Below are 13,637 nucleotides of genomic sequence, written 5' to 3' on the forward strand. Positions count from 1 at the left end.
GACAGATGTTGGCGGGGATGTGGAGAAAGGGGAACCCTCCTACACTGTTGGTGGGAATGCAAGCTGGTGCAACCACTCTGGAAAACAGTATGGAGGTTCCTCAAACAGTTGAAATTAGAGCTACCGTTCGATCCAGCAATTGCACTACTGGGTATTTACCCCAAAGATACAAATGTAGGGACCCGAAGGGGTATGTGCACCCCAATGTTTATAGCAGCAATGTCCACAATAGCCAAACTGTGGAAAGAGCCAAGATGTCCATCGACAGATGAATGGATAAAGAAGAAGTGGTATATATACACAATGGAATATTATGCAGCCATCAAAAGGAATGAGATCTTGCCATTTGCAACGACGTGGATGGAACTGGAGGGTGTTATGCTGAGCGAAATAAGTCAATCAGAGAAAGACATGTATCATACGACCTCACTGATATGAGGAATTCTTAATCTCAGGAACAAACTGAGGGTTGCTGGAGTGGTCGGGGGTGGGAGGGATGGGGTGGCTGGGTGATAGACATTGGGGAAGATATGTGCTACGGTGAGCGCTGTGAATTGTGTAAGACTGTTGAATCACAGATCTGTACTTCTGAAACAAATAACGCAACATATTTTAAGAAAAAAGAAAAAGAAGAAGATAGCAGGAGAGGAAGAATGAAGGGGAGTAAGTCAGAGGGGGAGACGCACCAGGAGAGATGATGGACTCTGAAAAACAAACTGAGGGTTCTAGAGGGGAGGAGGGTAGGGGGATGGGTTAGCCTGGTGATGGGTATTAAAGAGGGCACATTCTGCATGGAGCACTGGGTGTTATGAACAAACAATGAATCATGGAACACTACACCAAAACAAATTATGTAATATATGGTGATTAACATAACAATAAAAAATTAAAAAAAAGAAAAAAGAAAAAGATGGCCTCTCTAGGCCAACAAAGTAGAACAATGTGCCCCCTTCCTGCAGAAGCAGCCCTACAGACAACTGATTTCTCGGGTAGACTTGGTTGGATGCCAGCCCTACCTCCCTTAGCCAAGCACCCTTGCATGAGGTACAACCTACATAATTAGTGATGTGTGGAATGGGCTGTCCCAGCTTATGAGAGCCAACTGTTATGAGAGCCAACATCTCCTCCCAACTTGCTGTTCAGTGATGCCACACTGGCAGCTTGAAATTGGCTTCGGTGGGAATATTTGTACTATGGAGACAAGCAAATACTAAAAATTAAGACTTTTCTCCCCAGAGAACCTGTTGCTAATCGTTTACCAGCACACCATTATGAACAATGTGCATACTGACTTTATTGGGGTCTTTACTCTCTTGGTATGAACTTCTTTACACCAATTACTACAGCTGTCATTTCTACATGCCAGTGATATCTCTACAGCTAATCTTGTTCCTCTTTCTACTTTTACACCCATATGTCTGTCTGCCTATTGGACACATCAACCTATATAAGCCAAGGCACATTAAAATGTTGAAAACACCTCCCTTTACCCAAACTTTCTCCTCTTTAATCTATAGTGTCACATTCCACATGGTCTTCCACATCCAAATAGGTACTCAGTCTCAGATGTTCTATCCTCTAAATAATTTTCACTGACTGCTTGTTTTTCATTGTTCTTTGTATTAGTATGACTCTCATCACCTCTCACTTGTGATATAATGTTGACTGTTCGTCTTAGCCAGCTAACTGGTCTACCAGCTTTCATCCTCCTTATTGTATCAGAGTTTCATAGCTGTTCAAATGTAATCAATCACTATTCTGCTTAATTTTTCATGACTCCCCATTAACCACAAGGTAAAATCCAACTTTCTTTGTTCAGCACACAAAACTTTCCACAGTAGGGCCCTAAGCTTCATTTTGAGTATCATTTACTCATTACTTCTTGTAACACAATCTCTGAACCACTAGCTGATTCCAAATACCTTCAGACTATTGCCACTGCTACCAGCCTACCTTCCTCTTCCCTGCCCAAACTGGGCTCCTACGACCTTTAGAATCCAGGTCATGTGCTGAACTGTGAAATCTTCCTGGGCCTCCTGCCTCCTCCCGAATGATCAACCACTCTTTTGCTGCACCTTGTCACCTTGCATGGTCAAGGAGTGTGAGTATGTGTGTGTGTGTGTGTGTGTGTGTGTTACTCTTCCCACCTATGTTGAGTGTTTGTGAGATTCTTGTTCATTTTTATCATTTTAGTACCTAGTAGAATTCCTGGCCTATAGTAGATGCTAAATATAAATTACCTGGAGACACAAATTTAAATTAAAGTAAAATGATCTCTGTTCTTAATGATTAGAAAATTTAGAAAGAATTTTCCATCTATTGAGCCCATGCCACATATCTGTGATTCAGTTAAGCACTTCACTCTCCATAACAAGCCTCTGTCGTGCATATCATACCATATTCTCCAAATAGAGATATTGGCTATCAGGGATTTCAATCAATTTCCTTCAAGGTTAAAGAGTTAGTAAATAATACATCTGATATTTGAACTCCATTCTAACTTTAAATTCCATGCTTTTCCCACTACTCCAAGATTTCCTTTAACAAGGAAAACCTTTGTGGGAGCAAGCAGTGATGACTGAATGTCATGGGGGCAATATCTGGAATATGTGCAAAATGCCACGGCACAGCCTGGACAGAGCCACTGGGTCTGAGAGGGAGGGGACCAGGGAAGTCTTTTTACTAAGGAGGTGAACTTGGCTCTGTGATAGATATTGCAAAGGGGCTCAAATCAAATCTTTCCAAACCCTCCTGGCATTGCTTCCTGTACTATAGAGACACCCACCCCCCCCAAAAAATTGTATTTCTTAGACTCCCTTGCAGCTATGGTCTAGATGTGCTCATTTCCACTAAACAAATGCATTATGTATGAGGACAGATTGGGCAGAAGTGAGTATCGTGTAGTACAGTGTGCATGGAATGTGAGATCTTATAGTAAGCACTGTGGCAGAGTTGCTGCGTTCTCTGGGCTGCAGGTCTGGTGGAAGGCTTAGTTCCTCACCCTAGTGTCACAGATGCCAGCAGCAGGAACAGCAGCAGTGGGGTTTCTTCTAGAACCACCCGAAGGTATGGTTCAGGGTTTCCCCAGGCTGCTTTGTCTCTGGATGTGTAGCACTTAAGCCTGGCCTGGTCTCTCCCAGAGAAATCTGTGAATTTCCTAATGCTCTGTAATAAATCCTTCTCTGCTTAAACTGCTAGAGTGGATTCTCTTGTCTGCAACTAAGACCACTTACAAATACAAGCACAGTCATGGACAATTATTAGCTTGTTCCCCCATTTTCCTGGAGAGATTATTACAGAAGTGTGCAGCCTGTCTTAGCTATTTCAAGAACAAGGCCACACCGTACATTACTTAGCAATTTCAGCTCAGTGTTAGGGTTTAAAACAGATACACATTTGTGTTATTTGTATTATTTTCATTTGTTTTTGTGTTTAAATTAATTCAGAAGGTATGATATTGTCCCTATAGGCAGAGTCAGTTCAGGCTGGAGGAAATCTTGCCTCCTTCTTCATGTGAAATTAGCCTGAGGAGTTGAGTAGCAGCAATGTGGCTCCTTCTAGAGCAGGTGATAATAAGTCCAACTTGCCCGGATACTTGAGTGAGCTCCCACTGCATGCCAGGAATTGAGTCAGATAACCAGTTTAATCTTCCAAGCAAGTCTGTGACATGGGCAGGGATGGAAAATGGGGCTCCAAGAGGTGAAGAGATTTACCCTAGTTCAACTAGTTTATAAATGGCCTCATTGGGACGAGAGCTGGGGTTTGACTCAGAAGTCCACGGCCTTCCCAGGCTGCCGGTCTGCTCGCAGTGGGAGCAAGGAAGCAAAGCAGGATTGTCATCCCTCTTGCCCTAAAACAAGATGCTTATTGGAAAGAAAAGCCCCAGCAACACGGGGGAGAAGGTCATTGAGGGGGAAGTGGCAGGCACGGTTTGTCATTTATGCAAGAGCATTACCCTTCAACCTTCCTGAACATATCCCTGCTTTTTCCAGGTGCTGAGGGAGCTGCTTGACCTTCTGGAAGGTGGATCCAGCCCCTGTTCTACAGTGTGCCCTATCCCGTATGACTGAGAAGAAGGGAGGGCTGCTATAGACCTCACCATGGAGTTGGCTGACCTCACCCCAATAGCCAGTGTCCTGGGCTCTCACCACACATGAAAAATAAACCTTACTGTTAAAACCACTGTCATGGTTCCTATAACAAGCAGACAGAGCCCTTCCAGCTCATATGGCAGTTTGCAATTTATGGGAAATCTTATAAGTGTTATGATGGGGTCACAATAAGACATGAACAGGAGCCCACCCAGAAGGCGAGGCTTGGAAGTTCTATTCCTTCCTCATCTCAAGCCATGAAACCACTGAGAACCTGGGGAAACCAGAATCACCTCATCATCACATCTCAGTCAGCATGCTCTCCAAAATCATTACAGTGCACAGCTCCCTCACATCTGGGAGTGATGACTCTTCCTGCCAATCATAATTCAGATGGAGTTCAAGGTTGTTTTTGCCAGGGGAGCTGTGTCCTGAGATTGTAAGGACAAGGCAAGCCTCCACAAAGTTCCTCTGCATTTCCTAAGGTCTTGTTCTCTTAGGAGAACCAAAGAAATGATAGACTGGTCTTTTTAACTCTTTGGCAGCAGGAACTGTGCCCCTGTTGTTCACCACTGGATCCCCAACATCTGGCACTAAGCCAGGCACAGAGGAGACACTGATCCTTACCTGCTACCCCAGTGCCCAGATTTCCTTCAAAGTTTAAGACCTCCTTCCTCCATGAAGCCTTCCCAGATAAATCCAATCCTCATTCATCTCTGAATGCCTTCTGTGCTTACCTGGTACGGTGCATCGTATGTTCTAGAAACTGTTTCTCTAAGTCAGTTATCATATGGTTTCACTTATTTGTGGAACATGAGGAACAGCATGGAGGACATCATGAGAAGGAAGGGGAAAATGAAGGGGGTGGAAATTGGAGGGGGAGACGAACCATGGGAGACTATGGACTCTGAGAAACAAACAGGGTTTTAGAGGAAAGGGGGTAGGGGGATGGGTTAGCCGGTGATGGGTATTAAGGAGGGCACGTACTGCATGGAGCACTGGGTGTTATACGAAAACAATGGATCGTGGATCACCACATCAAAAACTAATGATGTATTGTATGGTGACTAACATAACATAATAAATTTTTTTTTAAATGCAAAAAAAAAAAAAAAGAAACTGTTTCTCTTGTATTAATTTCGAAATGCTTCACGGTGTTCATCCTTCTCCCTGAGCCAGCTGGTCACAGTCTCACAGAAAGAAGCCCATCTTAGACTGCTTTTCTATCTCTTACTGTATCAGCACGTGAGGTACAGAGTGCAGGCTCAATAAAGATTAATTGACCTTTGATTTGAAAGGGATGAAAAGGTTGCATAGACAGGTGGAGGCAATTGACAAACTCATTCTCGCAGTTATTAAATTTTTATTATAGAATAAGAACATACCATACTCAAAAGAGAATTGTTCAACTTCACCCTCACATTTGCTCAGTAAACAACCCCTGTCCCCACCCCAGGTAACTTTCCCTGCTTTAACTTGCCAAGTTGTCTTGAGTAAAGAGAAGGACCCTGTTCTGTGTGTCTGGGTTTCAGGATTAATGCTCCATTCGGCCCTAGTGGTTGAACTTTGATCCTCAAAGTTACTGCAGGTTTGATGGATAGCTCTTGCCACAGAGAGACTTTCAGTGAGCCTGGGCTTGGCCCATGGATATTGACAGCTTTATTGAGATTCATAAGAGCTGATTATTAGGTGAAGGGCTTTTCCTAAACAGTTACCAGTTTAAACCAATTGATTCCTATGAACTTGTAGCACAGGTACTATTTATTAATGTGAATAATTTTCATTGGTGATTTCTTTATTTTGTGGGCATGACCACTCTTCTGTCTCACTAAAGCCAGTCACCCGCCCTCTTATTTTCAGACAAAGGAATAAAAGTTCAAAGAGAGGCCTGTGACCACACAGCAGATCAATATTCATGCCAGATCTGAACCCAGCTCACCCTAGGGTAGCATCGTCCTATAGAACTTTCTGCAATAGTAGCAATATTCCATAACTGCTCTTTCCAATACAGTAGCCATTAGCCCCATATAACTGTTGAGCCCTGGCTCTCATGACCGAGGAACTGAACCTCCAACATTTTTTCATGTAAACTAATTTAAATTTAAAGAACCATATATGGCTAATGAGCATTGCTTCAAATAGCACAGTTCTAGGATAACTACGCCAGTTTATAGGGGGTTGCAAATAGAAGAAGACTATTGACACTGTGCCTTCCGTTCCCGCCACCCCAGAGGCACAGGACTAGAATGTTTCTGTAGAGGGACAACATCATCACCACCCCACATATTTACCATGCAGTCATTATCATCGCAACCTCAGAACGTTAGTGGTTTCCTAAACAATGCATTCTCTTATTTATTTTGGCTGTTGCCTTGTTACTGCTGTGCACCAAGCCTTGGCAATAATGGGAGGCTGATGGCTTGTGACAGGCCTGGCACTTCTGTTGACTTGTGGACTCATGAAGGGATGTGGAAGGCTCTGCTACTGAGCATAAAAGTGAGGCATGGCTTAAAACCCAGATTTCTAATCTTTGTCTTCACAAGATCTTTGTCATACTCAAAACACTGGGTTTCAGGCCCCATTCACGTGGGAGGTTGTCTCATATTTTTGAGGGAGCGTCGTCTGAGGGCAGAGCTTCCAGTTAGCCCATTTCCCCATGTACACAATAGAGTTCACACACAAATTCATTCTGGACACTTGGGGCAGGGGTACTGGAAGGTAGCTTGAAAATAGGATTCCCTCTTGGGAATAGTAAAGCCCACTCCTAGGATTTTCCAGAGGATCTCATGGAATCACCAGAATTTGAATGGGAAGAGGTTAAAAGATGGCATTGCTTTCTGGCTTGTGCTGGTGAAGGATTAGCTGGGACATCTGTTTTCCTGTCTTTTCAAAGGTACAAAATAAAGACTTTGCAAGTGACAACATATTCTTTTAAAAGAGAATGGAAAGAAGGAAGGTCAGCAAGCAACCTCTGTCTGAAGGCCAAAATATTTGCTATGGTTGTCTCCCACAAAATCACTTCAGTGTCATTATCATTAGATTTTAGTCCAGTTGGACTTAATGACTACATTCCAAACTGTGATTAAAACCTGAATTCAAGGGGCCAATGTTTGGAAAGAAAGGAGAAGCAACTCAAAAGAAGTGGAATCTTAAAGTCAATTAGAACAACCTCCACTTCTGGCCAGAATGGAGCAAAAGGACCCAGATTTACACTGAACAACCAGAACATTACTTTAAACAACTAGTAAAGCAGACCAACTCTATGAAGTGATAGTTTCTGGACATTGGGGACAGGCAGCTCAGAGCCCAAATAGAGCTGGATGATCTCTCTCAGTTGAGGAGACAACAGAGTTTGGGGCATGAAACGTCAGTGCAGCTAGAATTCACATACCTAAATACCAGAGGGTATGGAGCTGTAGAGAGAAAGAGTGAGAGAGAGAGGGAGGGAGAAACTACCCAGTGTGGGGAAAGAACTGGAAATGAGTAGGAGAAACAGTCCCAGGATCTCACATAAGACTGGTAGTAGTTTTGTTCCCAGCAGTCAGAGTGGCAAGACCTCATACACATTAGATGGAGTCCTCAGAAGGACATTGCTTTAGTAGTGGAGCTAAACTAGGTTTAGGGTGGGATTTTTTTGGACTCACCCTTACAAAGATTACAAGTAAGCTTCAAAAGGATCAAATTCATTCCTAGTAACTTAACTGCATCTCAGAATGAGGCCCAACACTTTAAAGAAACACAACAAAATCCAGTATCAAACAACATAAAATTCACTATGTCTGGCAGCCAAAATCTATTACTAGACCATGCAAATAACTAGAAAAACATACCTCATAATTAAAGAAAAAGCCAATCAATAAAAATAAACTTCATGTCCGTATATATGGATATATTGGATATATATGGATAAGATGATAGAATTAGCGTATAAGGGCATGAAACTTGTCATTAAGAATAGACTCCATATGTTTAAGAAGGTAGAAGAAAACATGAATATGATAAGGAGAGAATTGGCAATAAATTCAACACTTAGATTAAATCAACAAATAACTTGAGGGATGAGAATTATTAAATTCATCCGCAAAGAAAGATATCCCTGGATTTCCTTATATCTATTAAATACACTGAATTTTAAGGGAGGGGGAAACCTTCCCACCAAAAAACCTCTAGTGAAGATGACTTCACTGGCAAATTCTATGAAACTATTAAAGAAAAAATTCCACAAAAGCTCTTCTCGAAAACAAAAGAGGAGGAAACACATTCTCAACTCACTCTATAAGGCCTGCATTATCTTGATAACAAAACCAAAGAAATTAAAAGAAAACTACAGGCTAATATTCCTCATGAACACAGAGGCAAAACCTTTAACAAAATTGTAGTAAATCAAATCTAGCAATCTATAACAGTAATAATAAATCATGACTAAGTAAGGTTGATCCCAGAAATGTAAGGTTGGTTTAACATCTGAAAATCAATGAATTTATTTCACATTAACAGAAAAATCACATGAGGGGTGCCTGGGTGGCTCAATAGGTTAAGCGACCCACTCTTGATTTTGGCTTGGGTCATGGTCTTGGGGTCATGAGATCTAACCCCATGACACATAAGGCCTGTGCTCAGCAGGGAGTCTGCTTGAGATTCTCCCTCTCCCTCCGCCCTTCTCCCTACTCACAAGCTCTCACTGGCATGCGCTCACTCTCTCTCTAAAATAAATAAAATCTTTTAAAAAAGAAAAACCACATGATAAACCATATTTGGCAAAATTCAATACACATTCAAAAACTCTCAAAAAAAACACTAGGAATAGAAAGGAACTTAAGACATCTGTGAGGGGTGCCTGGGTGGCTCAGTTGGTTAAGTGTCTGCCTTTGGCTCAGGTCATGATCTCAGGGTCCTGGGATTGAACCCCATGCCGGGCTTCCTTCTCAGCTGGGGAGTCTGCTTTTCCCCTCTCCCTTTGACCCTCCTCCCTTCTGCTCTCTCTCTCTCAAATAAATAAATAAAATCTTTAAAATAAATAAATAAAATATTAAAAATAAAAACATCTGTGAAAGGCATACAGTTAATGATGAAAGATTGAATGTTTTCCTTCTAAGAATGGGAACAAAGCAAGGAAGGAAGGAGTAAAAGAAAGAATACAGGTTGGAAAGAAGAAATAAAGATATCCTTTTTTACAGATGACATGATAATATAGAAGAAAATCTTTGTGACCTTGGGTTAAACAGTCATGTCTTAGGACACAAAAAGCACAAACCATAGAAGAAAAAAATTGAAAAATGGACCTCTTCAAGATCAAAAGCTTCTGTGTTCAAAAGACACTATTCTGGAAATGAAAGTCAAGCCACAGACTTGTAAACTATTTGCAAAACACTCATCTAATAAAGAAATTGTATTATGAATATATAAAGAACTCTTAAAATTCAATATAAAAAGACAACACTAAAATAAAAGAACTCAACATCACTCATCATCAGGGAAATGCCAATCAAAACCACAATGAGCTATCACCTTACACCTGTCAGAATAGCTAAAATCAAAAACACAAGAAACAACAGGTGTTGGCGAGGATATGGAGAAAAAGGAATAGTTTGCACTGTTGGTGGGAAGGAACACTGATGCTGTCACTGTGGAAGACAGTAGGGAGGTTCCTCAAAAAGTTAAAAATAGGGAGTACCAACTGCGGTGGTCGGCGTCATGGCAGGGCAGACGTTTAGAAAGTTTCTTCCCCTCTTTGACCGAGTTTTAGTGAAAGGAGCGCAGCTGAAACTGTAACCAAAGGAGGTATTATGCTTCCAGAAAAATCTCAAGGAAAAGTGTTGCAAGCAACAGTAGTAGCTGTTGGATCGGGCTCTAAAGGAAAGGGTGGAGAGATTCAACCAGTTAGTGTGAAAGTTGGAGATAAAGTTCTTCTCCCAGAATATGGAGGCACCAAAGTAGTTCTAGATGACAAGGATTATTTCTTATTTAGAGACGGTGACGTTCTCGGAAAGTATGTGGACTGAAATCATTATTAAAATGGCATGAAGTGAAGCTGCCCATTCCAGTGAAGTTGTGAAATCTTTCATCATGTAAATAATTTTCATGTCTCTCTTTTATAATAAACTAATGGTATCCAAACTAAAAAAAAAAAAAAAAAAAGTTAAAAATAGAACTACCTTGCAATCCAGGAATTTTGCTACTGGGTATTTACCCCAAAAATACAAAACCACGAATTCAAAAGGATACCTGCGCTGTTATGTTTAGAGTGGCATTATTTACAATAGCCAAATTGGGGAAGCAGCCCAAGGGTCAATCGATTGATGAATGGATGAAGAAGAGGTAGTGGATATATACGATAGAATATCATTCAGTTATAAACAAGAAATGAGATCTTGCCATTTGCGACAACATGGGTGGAGCCTGAGAGTATAATGCTAAGGGATATAGGTCACTCATATGTGGAAATTAAGAAAAAAACAAATAAATCCAAGATAAAAAAAAAAGAAAGAAAGAGAGACAAACCAAGAAATAGATGGAGAACTAATTGTTGGTTACCAGAGGGGAGGTAGGTGGGGGAGGGTGAAATGGGAGACGGGGACTAAGGAGGGCACTCACTTGTCATGATGAGCACTGGATGATGTATGGAAGTGTTGAATCACTATATTGTGCCCTTGAAACTAATATAACCCTGTATGTTAACTATACTGGGATTAAAATTTTTAAAAATATAAATTAAAGCTGCAAGGAAACACCACTATACATTTACCAATATGCCTAAAACTTAAATGATTGAAAATACCAAGTGCTGGAAAGAAAGCGACTAGAAGTCTCACACAAATTCTGGCAGTAACTTGGAAAATAATTAGAAAGTTTTTAATAAGGTTGAATACCCACTCACCAATGATCCAATAATTCCACTCTCAAGTATTTGCCCAAGAGAAATGAAAACATAATCAATACAAAAGCTTATGTGTGCTTGTTCACAGTCGCTTTATTATAACAGCCCAAACTGAGAAAGAACCCAAGTGTCCATCAACTGGTGAACGCATGAACAAATTGTGGTATATTCATACAATGGAATACTACTTAGTAATAAAAAGGAACAAACTGCTGATATATATACCAACATGGATAAATTCAAAAGCATAATGCTAAGTGAAAGAAACCGCACACAAAAGATTACACAGAGTTTAACTTCATTTATATACTTTCTAAAAGGCAAAACTATGGGCGCCTGGGTGGCTCAGTTGGTTAAGCGACTGCCTTTGGCTCAGGTCATGATCCTGGAGTCCTGGGATCGAGTCCCGCGTCGGGCTCCCTGCTCAGCAGGGAGTCTGCTTCTCCCTCTGACCCTCCCCCCTCTCATGTGCTCTCTCTCTCTATCTCTTTCTCTCTCTCAAATAAATAAATAAATAAATCTTTAAAAAAAATAAAAAGCAAAACTATAGTGATAAGAAGAGGATCAGTGGTTCCCAGGAGTCAGAGGGTGGCTGGGAGGAGATTCATGACAAATGAACAGGAGGGAACTTTTTGAGATGATGGAAATATTTTACATCATGATCCTGGTGGTTGTTACACAATTGTATACATTTGTCAAAACTTATTGCCGTGTACACTCAAAATTGCTAGATGTATGCAAGTTATATCCCAATAAAATTTGCCCGAAAGAAGCAAGGTATATAATAGGATATATGGTAATACCATAAGTATTAAATAAAAGGGGAAAAAGGGAGAGAACTTCAAATATTGAACACACATATCTATTCTGGAATGTGCACAAAATATCTCAGGAAGCATATACATGAAATTTTTAAAATGAATTGCTTCAGAAATGGAAATAGGGTATCTGAGGGGATATGATGGAGGAGAGACTCTGTCTTTTGTACCTTTCAAATTTTGAGCCATGCAAATAATAAACCTACTTTTAAAGGAGGAAAAAAGTGAGGTTCCAAAACCTGCTATTATTCGGTATGATTTGAGTCAAAATCCTGGTACTATGTGTAAACATCTCTCTTTGTTACTCATCATTTCCTCCTTCCCCTATTTTAAAAATCACAGGACTGCCTAAGATTATGTTCAATACATACTTCAGAACATGACGATAATATAAACTTAAGTTGTGAAAGAGAGAGGGTCCCCATGGGAAGGAGACAATTCTACTGCAGGGTGGAATGAAGTTCCATGCACAGCAGGTTAGAATCAGTGGGGTTCTCAGGCTCATCTCCTACAACTGTCTTTTTTACAGGTGAGAAATCTAAGGCCCAGAGAGTGCATATGACTTCCCCAACAGTGCACAGCTAGGCAGTGTCACAATCCAGATGGGAACCTAGCTCCTAAGTCTTACTACAGAAATAATACCCGGAGAGCAGGTGACCTAGCACAGAGCATGGTTCAAAGTAAACATTCAGTAAATATGAATTTCCCCTTTGCTTCTTCCCCCTATAGGAGCTGGCTTCTCATCAGGACTCACCAGCCACCCACCCCCACCTCAAAGTCAAATATCAATGGATGCAAGGACATAAGGGCCTTTGCTTTAAGGCTGACCACATTTCCCAGAATACACGAATAAGTTTTCGCTTCAAAAAAAAAGAACGTAACTGCTCTTCCCACAATCTGTTCCGTTCTAATCAATTTGACAAATATTTATGAGCCCCGACTACGGGCCAGGCTCCGTGCTAACAGTGGGTGTACCTTCATAGGGGAGTAAGATGTGGCCCAGAAAGCTTTCCCTGTGGTGCTTCCAGACCAGGGAGGAACAGTCTTACTTGGATGCTTGAAATATTCGGTGACACATGCTAAGACGGAGGTAAACACTAAGGAAGTATCACATAGAACAACCTGGAGGTTTAGAAATGGCTTCCCAGGGTATTCGAGTCCAGAAAGATGAGAAGTTGGTCAGATGACAGAGGGGAGAAATGCTATAGACAAGGAGTCAGCATGGGCAAAGCCAGTCTGTAGGGAGCTTGGCATTCCTGGGGCATAATGAATGAGGCACAATGTGGAGGGAGATGGGACCAGAGAAGCTGTTAGGTTGTTGGGGCAGGGCTAGGATCTTGGTTATGCTCAAGGGTGGACTTGATCACGTTGGCAAGGGGCAGGGCTCAAAGCAGAGAAGTTAAGTATCCAATATGCCATTTTGTTCCAGGGGATGGTCTTTACTCCATTAGGTGGGTGAAGGATACCTGAGAGTTCACTTGACTCTGACCAACACTTATGGAGCCCCTCTGACAAGTCCAACATCCCATGGAACACTGTGTTGCAGATGAGTAAAACGTGGTCGCTTCCTCAAGGATCTAACAGTCTGGTGAACTACTCTTTAGAAAATGGGAACCCAGGAGCGCCTGAGTGGCTCAGTCGGTTAAGCATCTGCCTTCGGTTCAGGTCATGACCTCAGGGTCCTGGGATCGAGTCCCGCATGGGGCTCCCTGCTCAGCAGGAAGTCTGCTTCTCCCTCTGCCTCCTCCCCCATGTTCATGCTCTGTCTCTGTCTCTGTCTCAAATAAATAAATAAATAAAATCTAAGAAAGAAAGAAAGAAAGAAAGAAAGAAAGAAAGAAAGAAAGAAAG

General features: G+C 41.5%; 1 protein-coding gene and 1 pseudogene across 3 annotated transcripts in view; one reads left to right on the forward strand and one right to left on the reverse strand.

Moving 5' to 3' along the window:
* The window catches only part of CLIC5 (chloride intracellular channel 5), a 164,513-nt gene that overhangs the window by 140,609 nt on the left and 10,267 nt on the right, over nt 1–13,637 (reverse strand). The window lies entirely within an intron of this gene.
* Nucleotides 9,786–10,215, forward strand: LOC112837878 (10 kDa heat shock protein, mitochondrial pseudogene; annotated as a pseudogene).

Source organism: Callorhinus ursinus, unplaced genomic scaffold, assembly GCF_003265705.2.
Source record: "Callorhinus ursinus isolate GAN/ISIS: 27379988/994484 unplaced genomic scaffold, GSC_fseal_2.0 scaffold22, whole genome shotgun sequence".
Classification (NCBI taxonomy): domain Eukaryota; kingdom Metazoa; phylum Chordata; class Mammalia; order Carnivora; family Otariidae; genus Callorhinus; species Callorhinus ursinus.